Source organism: Colossoma macropomum, unplaced genomic scaffold (genome assembly GCF_904425465.1).
Source record: "Colossoma macropomum unplaced genomic scaffold, Colossoma_macropomum, whole genome shotgun sequence".
Lineage (NCBI taxonomy): Eukaryota > Metazoa > Chordata > Actinopteri > Characiformes > Serrasalmidae > Colossoma > Colossoma macropomum.
Genome location: NW_023494792.1, coordinates 13,630,100 through 13,646,413, shown reverse-complemented (window position 1 = coordinate 13,646,413; position 16,314 = coordinate 13,630,100). Strand labels below are relative to the sequence as shown.

The 16,314-nt window shown below is 40.2% G+C and overlaps 1 protein-coding gene across 1 annotated transcript in view; it reads left to right on the top strand.

The window, feature by feature from the left end:
• Positions 1 to 16,314, top strand: part of roraa (RAR-related orphan receptor A, paralog a) — a 296,333-nt gene that overhangs the window by 1,262 nt on the left and 278,757 nt on the right. The window lies entirely within an intron of this gene.

The following is a 16,314-nucleotide window of genomic DNA, read 5'->3' as shown; positions in this document are numbered from 1 at the left end:
CCGTAACCGCCGCGCGGTCATCATAATGAGGGGCACCGCCGAGCCCAGCGCTGTGAGGAGCCGCTTGTGTTTTACAGTAGAGACAGTAGAGGCTCGTTTAAGCCACTCCCCCTCGGCAGCCTCCATTCAGCTCCGCTCGTCCAAGTTCGGCGGAAAATGGATCTGCGCCTTAGCGTGATTTCACTAAGAGGCAGAAAAAGAAAGAAGAACAGAAAAGTAAGGGGGGCTAAAAGTTTTGGGGGCCGGTGGGGCTCGCTGTAGGTCGACCCCGCGCTCACCGCGTCCGCTAGGTCCACGTTAGACCGGCGGCGCGAGGGTAAATTTAGCCGCTGATATGGTGAAGGTGGAATGTAAGCTGGTTATGTAACAAGTTTTGCCATAAACAGAGGAGCGCGCGCTCCAGAGAGCGAGAGGGAGATCATTCAGCTCGCGCGCGCGCTCGAGAAGTTTTCTAAACACTAAACACATTCTTTTGTGCCGCAACGTCGACATTTAAGCCTCTCTTTTCCCACCTTTTCCACTTTCTACGAGCGCTGAAAGAGCACGACTGTTTCACTTTGTGACTCGCTTAATTTCCGAGTTCAGCCTGGTTATGTAATAGCAGACTGAAGGAGGTATATGACGGCATTTCACCCGCTTAAACCTTTATTTTAGGCTGATTTGAGTCAGACCCCCTTTTTTCTTTAATGAAAAAGTCTGGCCACGAGACACTCCTAACCCGCTGACCTATATTCATCTCCACCCTTTACTGCAAAGGACTAAAGTGCATCTGGAAGGGAAAGGCAGGAAAAAGAACGCCTTAGCTCTGTTATGTAACCTTGTGAATGGGCGAGAGAGAGAGGGAAAGAAAGAAAGAGAGAAAGAGAGAGAGAGAGACAAAATGTTCACTTGGGAAAGCCCTACTCAGGATTGTTTCACATTCCCTCCAGTTTTCTTAGACTTCAGCAACTCAGACGTGACTAACACAGACACAGGTGTTTAATAGCACTTTATCAAATCTGAGATAAAGTGATAGCACAGATAATACAAGGCCTTTCACAACTTATGCAGCACTACAGCTACATCCAGGGCAAGCAATCTCAATAAAAATATTATAATTGCCAACATTCACATCATTTATCATTTTTATATCACCTTCTCACACTTCCAGTAACTTTAAATAAAAACAGCAGAGAGTGAGTTTGTATTTCACTGTAACTGCGATCATGTCACCGGCAAAAAAAAGTGCAGACTGGCTTTGCTTATTCTTGAACGTACATGTAGCAGGTGCTCAGTAGCCCTCAGATACACCCGTCCAAATATATATTTTCAAATATATATGTTCAATGCCAGCAATGTTTATTACCACTTTCTTGTAACTTCTGCATGATTCAGTATTGGAAGTTATGCAATCAATGGCATGAGAAGTTCTGAATGATGAAGACTAGAGATAAGTGTAGGTTCTTTTTCTTTCTACAATTTGTATGCATGTTTAAAATTGCATCATTTTATACAAACTATTTCTGAACCTGTTTCATAAGCAAGTGCTTGTCCCTTCTAATAATTATCCGCTTGGTTTTACTTCAGTTTGCCAGAGTGGTCACACTGTGCACTCCTAGCATATTCTGTGTCACCATCTCATAGTAACGAAGCTGAGGGTTCTGTAAGAACAAAGATCGATCAGATTTCATTTTAAACAAGCTCATTTGCTTTGATCTTCAAACGTGTACTACAAGGAAATACCCTTACAAAAGTTGTGATAATAGTAAAATAGTGAGCAAAGTGTACGGGAACTTTTATTGTCACAAGTGCTGTTTGAATATTGTTTTCTACATCAATGCTTGCCTTGGAACCTTTTGCGTCTTGCTATTATTTGAGCTGTAATGCAATGGCTCATTTGCACTGACTGAATATATAATATTGCGAGTGAAAGTTGTAGTACATGGTTGGACTTATATGTATGCAGTATACATGCAGCTATTTATGTCATGGTATAAATTGATTTCATGGCAGCCAAAATGAGTTCACAGAAAAACCCCAACAATCAGGCAGTGTGGCTTAGCGTTTTGTTTCAAACATGTGAAGAATTCCCTAATTACAGTGCGTAGTTCAGACACTGCTCTTAAGTTTATCCACAGAAACCAACAGATGGGGGAAGAAAATACTGAGCAACAAATTCTCAATTGGTATTTTTAAACAGGATCCACCCAGGCCTTTGCATAATATTCATCTTAGTTTATATTATTATTATTATTATTATTATTATTATTAGATTTTTTTTTTAGAAATATTACTTCCACAAAGGAACTCATTTTCAGTTTTTCTTTGTTGGCTTTCATTTTGTACCTCTTTGGATGCTGGCATCTGACTCATTTTTAACCCAGAGCAGCCACACTCGTGAAGTATTAAAGGCTTACTTCAGCAGAGTTTCTTGTAAGATATCAGAGGGTGCGGAGAGGCAGGCTTGTGGGTCTGCTGAAATCATTAGTGAGAAGGTATCATTATCGTAGCGCAGCATCCTCCAGCTCTAGAGGGGGAAGTTTGGAAATAATCAATATTAATGGTGTGATTAATACTAAGGAATACTCTGACTCTATGTACAGCTGTGGAGCTGTGGGGGTAATGAAGGTCTTGATCCTTTTCCGTTCAGAAGTTGTAGCAGGCTGATTTCATTGCTGATCTAAGGTCACTTATGTAGTAGTTCTTCCAAAGGCTTAGATCCGGCTGGTTCCATTCAGAGCCTTCTACTCAGCATTGTTGTTGCAATGCTAATTGTGTTACACCCCCTCATTTTGTTCTTGAGAGTATAAGGTTATAAATATTGCATATGCATTGTCCAGCATGGCTGGCCCAGATATGCACAGTAAAAGGAAACTGTGGATGTTGACTGTTATTTTCATGCCTATTTCTGTCATTGTAGATGTTGAAGAAAATAAATATCAGGTTTACACTGCAGGTTGGAAACAATAGCTATGTCCAGCCTACTTTATGCCATCTCATAATTGCAGTATTCAAGTTCTAATGTCATGCTGATTATTGCCATTATGGTTATTGCCAGTAATTGCAGTCATTTACAAATAGCTAATGGCAACTTTTACTTTTGTGTGATTAAAACTGCATTCCCTTCAACAGCCATGCACTCTTCTCAGTGTTTGAGTGTCTTCTTTAAGGCACAACAGTACAGTCTATGAAACAGATCGAATCTGAGATGTGCCATGTTCCATGGAGGAATGCAACTGGCAGCATGGGAAGGATTGAATGATAGGGGCATGTTGCGTTCTTTACTGAGTTAGATACTGATAAGTTAGATGCCCACAACCTCAGTATATTGAATAGCTAGTGCTGTCCTGTCCTTCTGTCTTGCCAGTATGAGAGGAGATTAGTGTTGGAAAGTAAGTGAAATTGGCTGTAAAAAAAACAGAACAAACAAAAATGGCTAAGGAAGTGAGAAAACCGAAAACAAGGCCTCAGCCAGAGTCTGCAGTATTTTAGTATGTTTCTTAGCAGTGGGAGAGAGGAACACCTGTTAATTCCAACAATCCCCATTCATGAGACTCATGTCTTCACTCCTAAACTATCAGATACTCCTGTACAGGGTTACATCTCTAATCTCGGTATGTGTGTTAGTGTTCCTAACGTCACAACAAAAGGTATTTAAATCAATCAGCCATGTGCATGTCAAGTCTCTGAGGCTTGGGTGATGCTTGTTCTGACTTGTGTTTGTCCACACTGATGGGAGAGTAGGCTTATTTTTACTGCATGTGGAATACAGTGGCACCACTGTGGGGTCTGCCATCTGTGAAGGCCTAGACTATAATTACTTATTAGTTGGCATGTCAGACAACAATATTTTGCTCCCTCTTTCACAGTGTTACTGTGCCATGGTGAAATCTGTCACCTGGTGGTGTGCTGATTGACTCTCCCCAGCAGGGGAGATAGGGAACCAAGCTGTGCCCTCTGATATGAACCCTGTAATTAGCCCAATAGATATTATCCTGTAATGCCAGCGCTTTCTTGAAAAATCATCTAAGTTGCTTCAGTAGCATACGATAAACATCCACATTTCTCCACCTTTTTATAACCAGCACCATGCTTGATCCTGGCCAGATGCCACCATGTAGCTATGTACACATAAAAACACCAGACCCCTCTTAACATAGTAGTCTGGCTGGAGCTGTTGTTTTTGTTGGCCGGTCATAGATGTTCTGCAGGAAGAAACCCAGAGTGTTACGGGCTCCAGTGTCTGGCTGCTTAAAGTGGACTCTCACCACCACAGCCAGTGCTATTTTACTCGGAGCGCTGTGGGCAGGAGTGGCGGCCCGTGTTTACCCAGCGCTGACAGAAGACGGATGGGGCGTAAGGGAGCGGAGGTCTCTAAACAAGGTTTCTGCACAAAAGCCTTCCAAAAGCCTGGAGCTGGCACGCTGTTCATGCTAGTCTATCTGACAGCCCTGTTTCGAAAAGCCTGTGACATTCTCAAATACCAGGGATTAGGTTTTCCCCGTGTGCCTGAACAGGGGACGGTGGAAGTCGCCCTTCTGAGCTGATGTAGGACCAGCTCTTCTGACCCAAGTCTTAATTGTATGCTTTATTAGCGTCACCACAAACCTGGTTTTAGATCAGAGGTAAAGGGTAACTTGTATTAGTGCTGCACAAAGCCAAGCAGGACTCTCAGGCCAGCCAGCAATGAGAGCCATATCCTGGGAAGTAGGACAAGAGTGAGATGAAAATTTTGTCAATACCATTTTTAAGGGACAACAAATTCAGGGAAATACAGATAATTTCTGTAAATTGACACATTTTTTAATTTTCTGTTATTTCTAGTTATAGAAAAGTAATGTTATCCGTAGTTAATTATATGAATATACTAATACAAGAATTGCAGGCTGATGCCAATATCCTATATTTTTCACATACATTTATGCTAATGCCAATGCCAATATATAAACATTTGAGACTAAATCTACCTGGATTGGCATTACAGGGAAATGCAGCATTTATTTCTGTAGGGTTACCCGTGAAGTCAAATGAATGCAGATATTTTAGCACAGTAGCCCAGGCTTGCCTAAACATTCTGCTCTTTTGAAGTAAAATAAATACATCACCAAAATTGGTTTGAAATATCAGTCAAATCTAAACTTCTGTGGAATGTTGCTAAATATATTTTTTAAGCAAGTACCTGCCGATGCCAATATGATTGTAATATCATTGTGCATTCCTAGTTTAGAAGTGTCTATAAAGACTAGCGCATGTGCACAAACCATTACATAAGTCAAGTGCTTTATTGGTGGACATTTATAATAAATAAATCCATGAGACTTCAATATCGCTGATATTATCAGCTAACCAATACAATAATCTGTCAGGCCCAACTGGAAATCCCATTGGGATCACTGCATAAGCAATGCTCAGGAAGACATGTGCTCTGTAAAAATATTAATGGTAGAATTAGTTCAAATCCAGAGGAATGCTTTATAAGAGGATTCAGATTTTGTGATATTGATTTAAAAGTAACTACAACCAGTGTGGTCTGCGCTAGTCAAACATGCGACGGCTTCATTGAACGGTCAATGTGTCAAAGCAGGCCAGAAAACTTCCTGGCCCCTTTAACATGAAATCGTTACTAAAGCATGATTCAAAGTCCACTTGAGAATGTAAAGTCACCTATTACACAACCTTTAAACCCTGCACCTTTGTGCTGTAGATAGCCTACAGTGTATCCATAAGATAGCACAAGTTCAGTTTCCATACAACCAGGAGCTAGTTCTATGGTGCATAAAAAGAGTGATGTATTGGTCTGTTAAATGTTTTGGTAGACAGTATGTTATATCATATTTATAGCTTTGCAGAATATGATGTACTGTACAGCTGTGAAGTAAGAAATAGGGCACACAGCAATATATGCCCATTCTGAATTTTTTCCTTTCTAGGTAAATGCATTTGTGCTGTGTTGATTTAGGCTTGCCCTCAGACCCTAACTGTTTTTCTAAAAGTTCATGGCCCAGTATGTCTCTGATATCATTGGTTCATTTCATGCATACCCCAACGCCCCCGCCTCCTTTTTTTTACAGCTTACTCTGAGGCTCCATGTCATTTCCAACCTGAGCTATGAATTTTTGGCAAGAGATATTTCTGTATTTATGTCTCAGGGCTGCTCTTTCACATGGTAAAGAAACAGTTATACCTGCCATCTCTCATGTTTTTCCCACTATCTGTGGTTTATAGCTTAACAGAATTAACAGCAAGATGTCCCTGCTAGAAATTTCAGGAAATACTTCCATACAGTGATTGTGCACAGCAAGGATTTGCCATGTTACTGCACATGTACTTTCAGGAAAGTGGGTCTACAGAAGTGGCTTCAGTCTTAGTTAGTTGTATGCTGTCTGCGAGTGTCAAAACATGATCTGAAATTTCTTGAATGTCTCAAACTTTGTGATTTATGCTATATTGGGAATAAAGTTTAGCGGATGTAAGAATCAGGCCCTACATTTCTAAGATCATTTATCAATATATGATTAATGCTATGGTGTCCAGATTAGGCAAAGTTTAGCCTCTTTGAACTATATTTGAAAGTTGCACCCTGCTGGGACTGCTTATTTTGGAGTGCAAGCCACTAGTGGCGCAACTGGGGCTGGCAAACGGGCCCCTCAGCTGGTGACAGGCACCAGATTTTGATGCGAGCTCTCCAGCGACAGGGCACCTCTCAGATCTATGTCCCATTTACAGAAGTTAATATCTGAGATAGACAGTTTAAATAGTAATGAATGAATGTACTCCATATGCATTATGGGAGTGCTTTAAAAGAGTCTAAATTTACTGTTGTGCGTCTGCCGTGACCCAGCTAGGCCTGTGGCCTAATGGAAGGCATGGCGCTGAGGAGCATGGCTGTGAAATAGGCCTCTCCTGAGGGGTCTTGAGGGAGAAGGTAGGTGATGAGTTTGTCTAAAGGATTGCTTGATGGAATTTCCAGGGCCAACAGGACATTTAACAACTCACACAAGCGCTGGAGCTGACTGCAGGATGTTACCTTAAAACCAACTTTTCTTTTTACTCAAAAGCTCAAACACATAGAGCTTCCAGTAAGCTGAAGCACAAAGGCACCAAAATCAAATTCATCCCACTATCAGTGACAGTTTAGCTGTGGGTGTGCATTTCAGGTGCTTTGAACCCAGAGTGAAATCTGATCACTTCATTTGTGGGACTTGTCCAACAAGAGGTGCACACTGAAGCTAGGATTGCTTGCTTGCATTTTCTTGACATTGCTTGCTTTGCACGTGTGCTTTATTTTTAAAACAGCGAGAAGTAATGGCGCAAAATCTGTGGTATTTGAACAGCGCTCCCCTGGAGTCCCTTAAACACTGTTATTCTCCTCAGCGACTTCAGAATGAATAGTTTCAGCAGGCAGAGCCGTTCACCCTGCATTTCTGATGAATGTGTGGTCAGAAAATGAAAAGTTAAGCAGAAAGTGTCAATGCCACTTGCTGTTTTAATACACCATGTGGGTGTGGTGGCACAAATGCAAGCTCGGTTTTGAACTGAACCAACCTCAGCTTTGTATTGTTCTTTTTTTCTGGTTAAAATTACGGTTTTGCTGGGGGGAAACTGGTCTTAGAATACTCTTAAAGCAATTCCCAGAGCCTCATGCAGAACACAGTGTCAGCCTGAAAGTAATGGTTTGTTTCCATTGGCCAGGGGTTGTGAAATGTTGTCTGCTTTTCATCTTAAAATGTAAAATGTTCTTTTACAAGGTGTGTTCACCGTGCTCACAAAAACACATTTGGAAACACAGAAGGAACATGAAAATCTTGGCCATTTCCTGGACTTGACTCGATGTTTCCTTTGTCTCTGGAGACCTGTTGTGTTTCTCTCTCTATATGGAGAGATCGTTTCAGTCGTGCTGCCTGATATAGACTCTATATTTGCATGATTGGATTACTGTTTTAGCAAAAACAGCAACATCCATGCTTCTTGTATCTAATTTAATTCTCAGCCTGTCTCTCCAAATCAGATGCATATCATTTCCATTTATTCAGTTGGTTAAGTAATAAAATGATTTGACCTGTGTTAATGCGTGCTTTGCCAATGTTAAGTAGGTGCTTGACTCTTCTCTCATTAAATGAATTTCAGCCCCCCTTAACAAATAGAAGTTTGGCTGATTACAGCCTCTCTTTTACATTTGATCATTCCTATTTGATTAACAAGCACGACATGATCCCATAAATGATATAAAGTAAGAGACTCAGATCTCGTCCCTTCAGGTATGGTACAGCAGACTCTTAATCAAATTAGTTTCACACACAGGCATGTCGTATTCTTCAAACGCCCATGGTGACTTCGGACTGCAGATTACAATCAGCTGCTATCTTGAGTCTTTGATTAAAATCTTCTGAGCTCGGACACATTTCTTTCTCCTATGATGATTTAACCAAACTAATTATTAATATTGGAGCCCCCTTTCTCCTGCGCTTTTCACCAATTACAGTGGTGTAGTGGACCACAGTGGTTAAACAATACCCCTAAGTATTAATCATGTTGAATCGCACTGGATGGGAATCCATTAGTTCATTCTTATTTAAATATCTTATGGTCCTTGCAAGGGGATGGAGGCAGGGTTTGTCCTAGGGCTTTGTATCCTTGTTGACCTTCAGTGTAATTCTGTGAGGCAACGTATGGTTTTGCATGCAATATTACTGTTACGTTCACACTGTGCCTCATTACAACTACATGCTGTGGGAAAATATATTAAAAAGCATTATTGAGTTAATTATATCATTTAGAATGAGTGGAGAGTTTATTTTTGTGTTTTATAGAGGAACACAGGTTGTGTTGTTTCTGTTGTGCACTTCTAATATATAATTATATCCAATTTTATTGAATTGTGATGAAACAAATACAAGTTCAAATACTATAATTTTTCATCCCATATAATAGCTTACTCCTATAATTAAACTAATAATTATAATAATAGTGTATATATGACTGCTTTCAGTATGGTATAACAGTAATCAGAGATAAAGTCATTGATAAAGCAAACTGGGGATACCTTTTCCCACTTGAAAGCCTGTAATACCCAGTTAGAGAAATTGCTGTAAACTATTATAGCCTTTCTATGTGGTCAAAATATACAAACAAATAAGCTTTGTCTTGATGTGTTGTTGATACTAGAGGCATTTGTCTAATGATCTAATGACCAAATGGAGCTGTAACGTAGTAATACGAGAAACCACACCTCAGGCTACTAACATAAAACTTTTATTCAAATCACCTGACGAGCTGGTATTACAAATTATTAATAGCCCTTCTTCATTGCTGCTACCATGCTGATTAACCAGTGTCACCCCTCCACCCCCCACCCCGACCAAGTGATCTGTTAGAAACTGAAACTGAAATTTCTCTTTTGTCTAATGGACAGTTAATGGCTGCATATGTGGATGGATAGGAATGGAATGAAAATGACATGGCAGTGATATAAGCCTCTAATCCTCTGTTAGAAGATCGATCCAGGGGGTTGGCAGTGACGGAGAGGAAGACCCTCTCTGCCATGTTTGCCACACCAATCATGTCCACATTTCTAGGCAAAAAAGTTTATCTGCCTTATCTATCAGTGTTTTACCACTTTATTTTCATAATGTAGCGGCCGGGATGCAATAATTAACCCCGTGTCAGGTTATTAAAACCCTATTTTTACGTGACAGACAGAAATAGACATGCAGTAATAGGAAGTTAATGTTCGTGGGTTTAGAAGATTGAATCATTCCTCCAGGAGGCCATTGAAATTATCATAAAATTAGCTGTGCAAAAGTTACACGTTCTTGCAATGTATTGTGCAAAAAGAACGTAAAATGTGTATTTTATGTATTGAGAAAATGCAGCGAAAGTCATCATTTTCAAATACTATAGCTTCTGAAACGCTTGTGTCGGCTTATGGGGTGTTTATTTTGATCTGTACAAGTTGAAATGAAATTTGAATAAGCTTGATAGGAATCAACTCGAGGGCACGAGTGAATTTGTCTGTCAAATCATTATCTGAGGTTCAGTGCCTGTTAATGAATCTCATGAACTTTATTAAGCAATCCTGCAGTTTCCTGACTCTTATTTTATTGGGTGTCATTTCAGATCGGTTTCAGAAATGAACCTGAATTTGGTAAAGAAATGTTCGACTGTATGCTTTGTGCCGTGAGGCTGAGCACTGTGATTTGTACCGAACACTCTGGTAGCGTAATGGCCCTCCGCTGAGAAGTTGAGGGAATAAGTGGAAGTAGCCTGACTTTTCCCATTCATATGGTTAAAATTATACCTCCAGTCTAGAGTGCAGGAGCACTTTAGAGAAGGTGGGGGCTCTGAAATTATGATGTGCCAGGCCATTTATTGAGTACATCTGTCATTCGTATCAATGGGAGTACATTTGCTGTGCGCAGCTCTCTAACTTCGTCCTGAATGACATTGATTGACCAGTATGTGCCGTAGGTGGCAGTTTGTCCAAAGTGTGTACTCCTTTAAAACGTACACAGAGGTAAATGACAGTCCTTGCCATTAATTGATAGAGAGAATACTCATTATCATGTCAATTTGCATTTAGGGGGATGCTTGGGAGGCTCATTAATTGCCGGTTGGATCAGAAGCTCTGTTGTGGGCTTCTCTCTTACCTGGCTAGATGCCACTAGATCTTCTCAAAGAGCCACTTCATCTCTGTCAGGGCCAGGTGGAAATTTGCTGCACAGTTCTAATTGGACAAAGTGCCTTTCAAACTCGCAGCCATCACTCAAAGATCAGATTAACAGGGCCAGTGAGGTGTCAACATGGTCTCTCTCTCTCTCCTTCTCCCTCTCCTTCCTTCTCTCTCTCTCTGCCTCCTAGTGGCCTAAGGCCTAATGATCATCACTGTATGCCTGTGCCTGTGTGCTCTATGCACATTCCATGTTGTGAACAGAAAGCAAATAAGAACACCTTTCTGAGCACAACATTCGGGTCTTATCCATGAAAGATACAATATTTATTTCTGGAGAGAGCTGAAGTGCACTGTATGTCCGATAGTGTCATGACACTCCTTCTAATTAGTGAATCAGCTAATCAGCTGCTTTGAGTTGCACCGATTACTGACACCGGCATTGAATTGAACACACAGCTTTTAAAACCTGCATAGAAACAGTTGCCAATAGAATGGTACACTCTGGATCAGCAGCACATGAGCCCAAGGTCACCATGTCCAATGCCAAGCGTCAGCTAGAGGGTATAAAGACCCCTATTGTCAGGCCGCAGAGTAGTAGAACTGCATTCTCTGCGGTGATAGGGCTCCATCCAGTACCCTTGGGATGAGTTGCAGTGACGTTTATCATCCAGAATCACTAACGCTCTTGCAGTTGAAAGCAGTCAAATCCTTACAGCAATGTTCAAACAACTAAAGCCTTCCCAGAAGAGTAGAGGCTGTTACTGCAGCAGTTTTTCAGTGTTGAGATGTTATCCTCACATCTGTTTTGCACACCTGTAGTGGTTTATTAGTGATGTAACAGTGCATATAATGGTGATTTCATATCCTCATCTCTATCTTGCAATAAACAAATGAGTCATAGTAGATACAGCTGTATCTAGGATTGATTAACCAGTTTTTGTACTGAAATATACTGCACAGTGGCCTCGCTAATGAAGGAAATATTGGTTTACATAATTGCAAACTTTTATGTTGCAAAAACAAAATCAATTGGGCCCATTTATGCAGCACAGTCTTGTGCACAAAACAATACACAGCAATTGCAACATTAATCGGACTGACATGAAAAAGTGAAAATGTCAATTAGCTCTGTTTGCCAACAGCTCGAGCTTTGATGCTGATCAAATAAGTCTGTCACATTTACAGCGGGTTCCAGTTACATGTTTCCCAAGTTCAGACCGCAGGACCAGCTTGGCAAGAAATCCAAACTGTACAACATAAATAACTGACAAATAAGCACGGTTGGACATAAAAGCCACAATGCTGGTCAACACTGCCAAAGCATGTATTTTAGCATAGTCGGTTGGGTCCATGTGGGAGAGCGTGGACAGGATTATACTGATACTGGTGTCCTGACTCAAATAGATAACAACAGATAGTGCCCTAAAGGCACTGGACCAAGCATTGAGCCCTGCTGTACACCCTGCTGTAGGTAAGCAGTTCCCCCACTCGATGCAAATGCAGGGGCACATTAAAAGATTATTCCCAGGAAGACTCTGCCAACATAGCCTCCAGCACTGTACATCTCCTGATTCGAACGTCAGCTGTACCTGGGAGAAAACCCACACAGTCATGCGCGGTCATTTGTATAACAGAACAACAAAATGAATTGGGGATTGTGTTTCAGCACATATACACAAAGATGTACATGCAGGCCTTCTCACAGTTCATGTTACTTCAGTCATATTAATCACAGAGAATATTATATTAATCAAAAATTAGTACAATATATTCATGCTGTCATATTAAAACCTTGTTTACATTATTTGAAAACACCAGCTGCCCTACATTTTTATGATGGACCAATAGGTGTAAAATGACTTTAAATACAATCTTGTATATGAATGTTCATGAAAGGTAATAATGTTTTCTCTTCATCGATTAAGTTACCATTTCAGAGATCCAAAATTTGTTACTACAGTGACAACATATGAGTCGATTTTAAATTGGAAACATTCACTGTCATCATGTAATTTTTATATTTAACGAATGTTTTTTATATTATGGCTTAAAATGGAAGTGTCTAGTGTAAACTCATTTCTGATATGTAGGGGTCATGTTGGCATGCAGAGTATTCTTCTGTGTAATGTTCTGTAAGCAGTTCCTCTCAGTCACTCTGCTCCTGCCCTCAAATACCACAACTAGTTTGTTGAAACATCAGAGCGGGCCGGAGGTTTGTGGAATGTGGAAATAGTGGAGGCTTGTGTGTGTGTGTGTGCGTTTAAGAGGTGTGTTTGTGGGGTGCACCTCAGGTGCTGCGCTGGTTATCTCACGGTGGTGTAATCTTCACAGTTTGACGACACAGCAGCTTGACCTCCCTAAAAGATCCAGTAAGCTCGTGCTGACCCTCATGCTGAGCACTCCTGGAAAAGGTTCCTTGAAAACCACTCAATTGCCTTTTCGCTGCAAATAGCTCTTCTCACCTATTGTATACGACAAGACGCACAACCTTGGAGTATTGGACAGCGAGGCTCTCTCTGTCTCAGATGAAAAAAAAAACGATTCACAATATAGAATGTGTATATTCAGTGCTAAATTTTTAAGCTTATGATTTCTGCAGTTTCAACAAAACTTCAGAGACAATTTGCAAGTAGACATAAAGGTGGACAGTGTGATGAAATTATGTCACAGTGCTCTTTTCTGGGTGTAAATTGCTGCTGTCGGAACAAAACCTTGTATATCAATTTTTGTCGTTTTTTGGTTATTGACATCATTTGAAAGTGCCTGTTTCCCTTTACATTGTGTGTAAATTTCATGATGAATGGACCAAAAGAAACAACCCAAGTCTGGTTCCATTGACTTACATTAAAAGTAAAGTAATATTTTTCCTTCTCCTGCAAAGTTATCATTTTGGAGGTACAAGACTTTGTTTCAACAGCAGCGAAATCATCACAATATGATTCTACGTCGATCCTTTTAGCTAACATCCGATGATTTTCGATACCTCAAAATTTGTTTACTTTGTATTTGTTTAAATGTTTAGTTGAGTTACTCTGCTCAGTAGCAGTTATTTATTCTTTTGTTGTGACTCTTATTCTGATGGGCAGGGCTGTGTGCTGAGGTAAACAGAGTAGCCTAGCCAGCTAGCAGTGAGAGCTGCTTGCTAGCCTGAGCCTGAGTGACAGTTTCCCTTTGTTCTTGTTCGCTGTTTCTGAATTATTCAGTAAAGCAGAATTATGGACCAGGTCTATGACTTGTCTGAGCTTTTTGGAGAAGGGTTTTTGCTAAGTAATTTTAGTATTTAGTAAAAAAAATATTTGAACTAGATGAATATTTTCATATAATCAACCTACCAATCGCTGCTCCAAAAAAAAACACAAACAGTGTCTCCAGCACCTGCAATTCAGTTCAGTCGAAAGTGGCGCAAATACAAATGTTACCACTAAGCCCGTAGGCAGGGTTAATTGTAACAGATGGCGGGCTGGTTGTAACAGTTGCTTAACTCTAGTAAATTGATGTAAAACATAACCAAAAAAACAAAAAACTAACCCAAAAAACCAGACAAGCTTTCCAACTTACATGCATAGAATATATACAACAAAATAAAATTAATTTGTGACTAACTAATATAACTAATTTGTGAAAAGAGGCTGTCACAACTTAAACAACACAGATAGATTTAGACCAATTATACACAGCTTGTAAACATCAACAACCAGTGTATAGTAACTGCATAAAGTGCATAGTAACAAGTAGCTTATGATATATCAGCCCATTATGCCATCATTTGTTTTTTTTTTTATTTAATTTTGCCAATTGTTTGATTTTTAGAGGCCAAGCACCTCATGAATTTGGCTTGTCACTCACTCACTCACTCACCCACTCACTCACTCACTCACTCACTCACTCACGTTTAGCAGGCTGAGGATTCTCCAAAAGGGGTGCTGTTAGCACTCAGATAGCTTTTGGTGCTTCATAAGTTTCACATCAGTGACACTGTGTGTCCTTGTTTCCAATTGTTCTTTCCTTCCTAGTTTAATTATCTGCAATAGTTAAGAAAAAAAAATGTGCCCAGAGATTTTTGTAGCTTTTTTTAATGTGGCACCTGTTTTGCATTTTATTCTGTTCTGTACATATTGTGTACAGTTTAAGTACCCTTAAGTGTTGTGATGTTATATTTTCTGCCATATTGCCCATCTTTGCATAGAAATTCATGTGTAAGACTACACAAAACCCATGGTGTGTATGCACTGTAACTGATTTGTGTCATGGAAGCATCTCTCCTGCAGCCTGTACAGTGGAGTTGCTGAGCTGCTTGGTGCGTGCGGGGCAGATGGTGGAAGGCTGCTGGATAATAGATCTCAATATTAACTCTGCTGCATGCTGGGCCTGATGGTGGATGGTGCTTGGTGGAGTAAGAGAGAAGCGTTGACCTTCTGTCCTGTCATTTAGCCCCTCATGCCCCCCCGTGCTCAGCTCAAATTACTTTGTTTTACCCAATTAAAGGAGACGGCTGAGCATGGCGAGAGCGGGCATTTTTCGCCTGGTGACACACGCCACACTCTCACCTGGACTTGCGTGACATTAGTGCTCTGTCATGAGACGAAATGAAGGGGGAAATGGCAGCTGGACCCCTCAGTATCTTCCCTAAGATTAATACTGTGGAGGAGTGACACTCTTATTGCTGTCTAGCACAGCCATCCCTGAGACTGGAAGGTTCAGCATGTCATGAAGACTAACACACTGGGTTCTCATTGGTAAGACTATAAGACTATAATGATGGCCGATATATCATGTGTACCGGTATACCGATGCTTATGTCATAGAACAATGTTAGTGTTTAGTTGCGGTGACAGTGATGAATATTTAAAACTTGCTATTTTGTAGGTCTGTAACTGCAGTGAATGGCATTGTATGTCTGGTGCTTCTGATTGTTTTAAAAGAAAATTTTAAAAGTTTAAAATTTATAGAAGTAGATAAATAGTATGTTTTCTTTCTAGAAATGTGATTTCTGTCACTGTTCACAGTACTACATAAGGTTTCAGTCTGTAATTCCCAGAAGCTTGAGTTCACTAAATGTATAACTGCAAGCATCTGATATCATGATGTAAATCTGTCTTCATCTCTAAGAATCAAACAGGCTGTTTTTGTCGCTGTGCCGTTAAGACTGATAAATGTAAATGATCTCTGTTCTGACTGGCTGCCTTAGATTATGCCTCATTCAAAAAGAAGCCCAGGCTGAAATACTCCTTCTGACATTAACATGAATGGGCAGGGATAAAGTACTATAGGTTTAATAAGTGGATGCAAGTAAATTGGTTTTCAGAACATCACCAAAACCATGAATTAAAAAATTGACATTTTGTCAGCTTAGTTTTGAAATATAGGCTGCATATACTGGGGAGAGAACGGTACATTTTGGAACTTTGTTTACATCATACATCAAACTCTCTTATTTCAAGAAAGTGAAGAAATGTGGTTTTCTAAGAGAAGAAAAGTGAACAAAACAATCCAGTTAAAACCAGCTATGTCTGGTTTGTAAGACATCCTTTTAAGATAGAATAGCAGTGCTCCTGAAACATGGGTTTGTGCAAATTTAAATGTCATAATATACCCTTTTACTAAGATATTTGGAAAGTATTATGATTTGGAATTTTAACAATATTGCCCATCACTGGGTATCACTT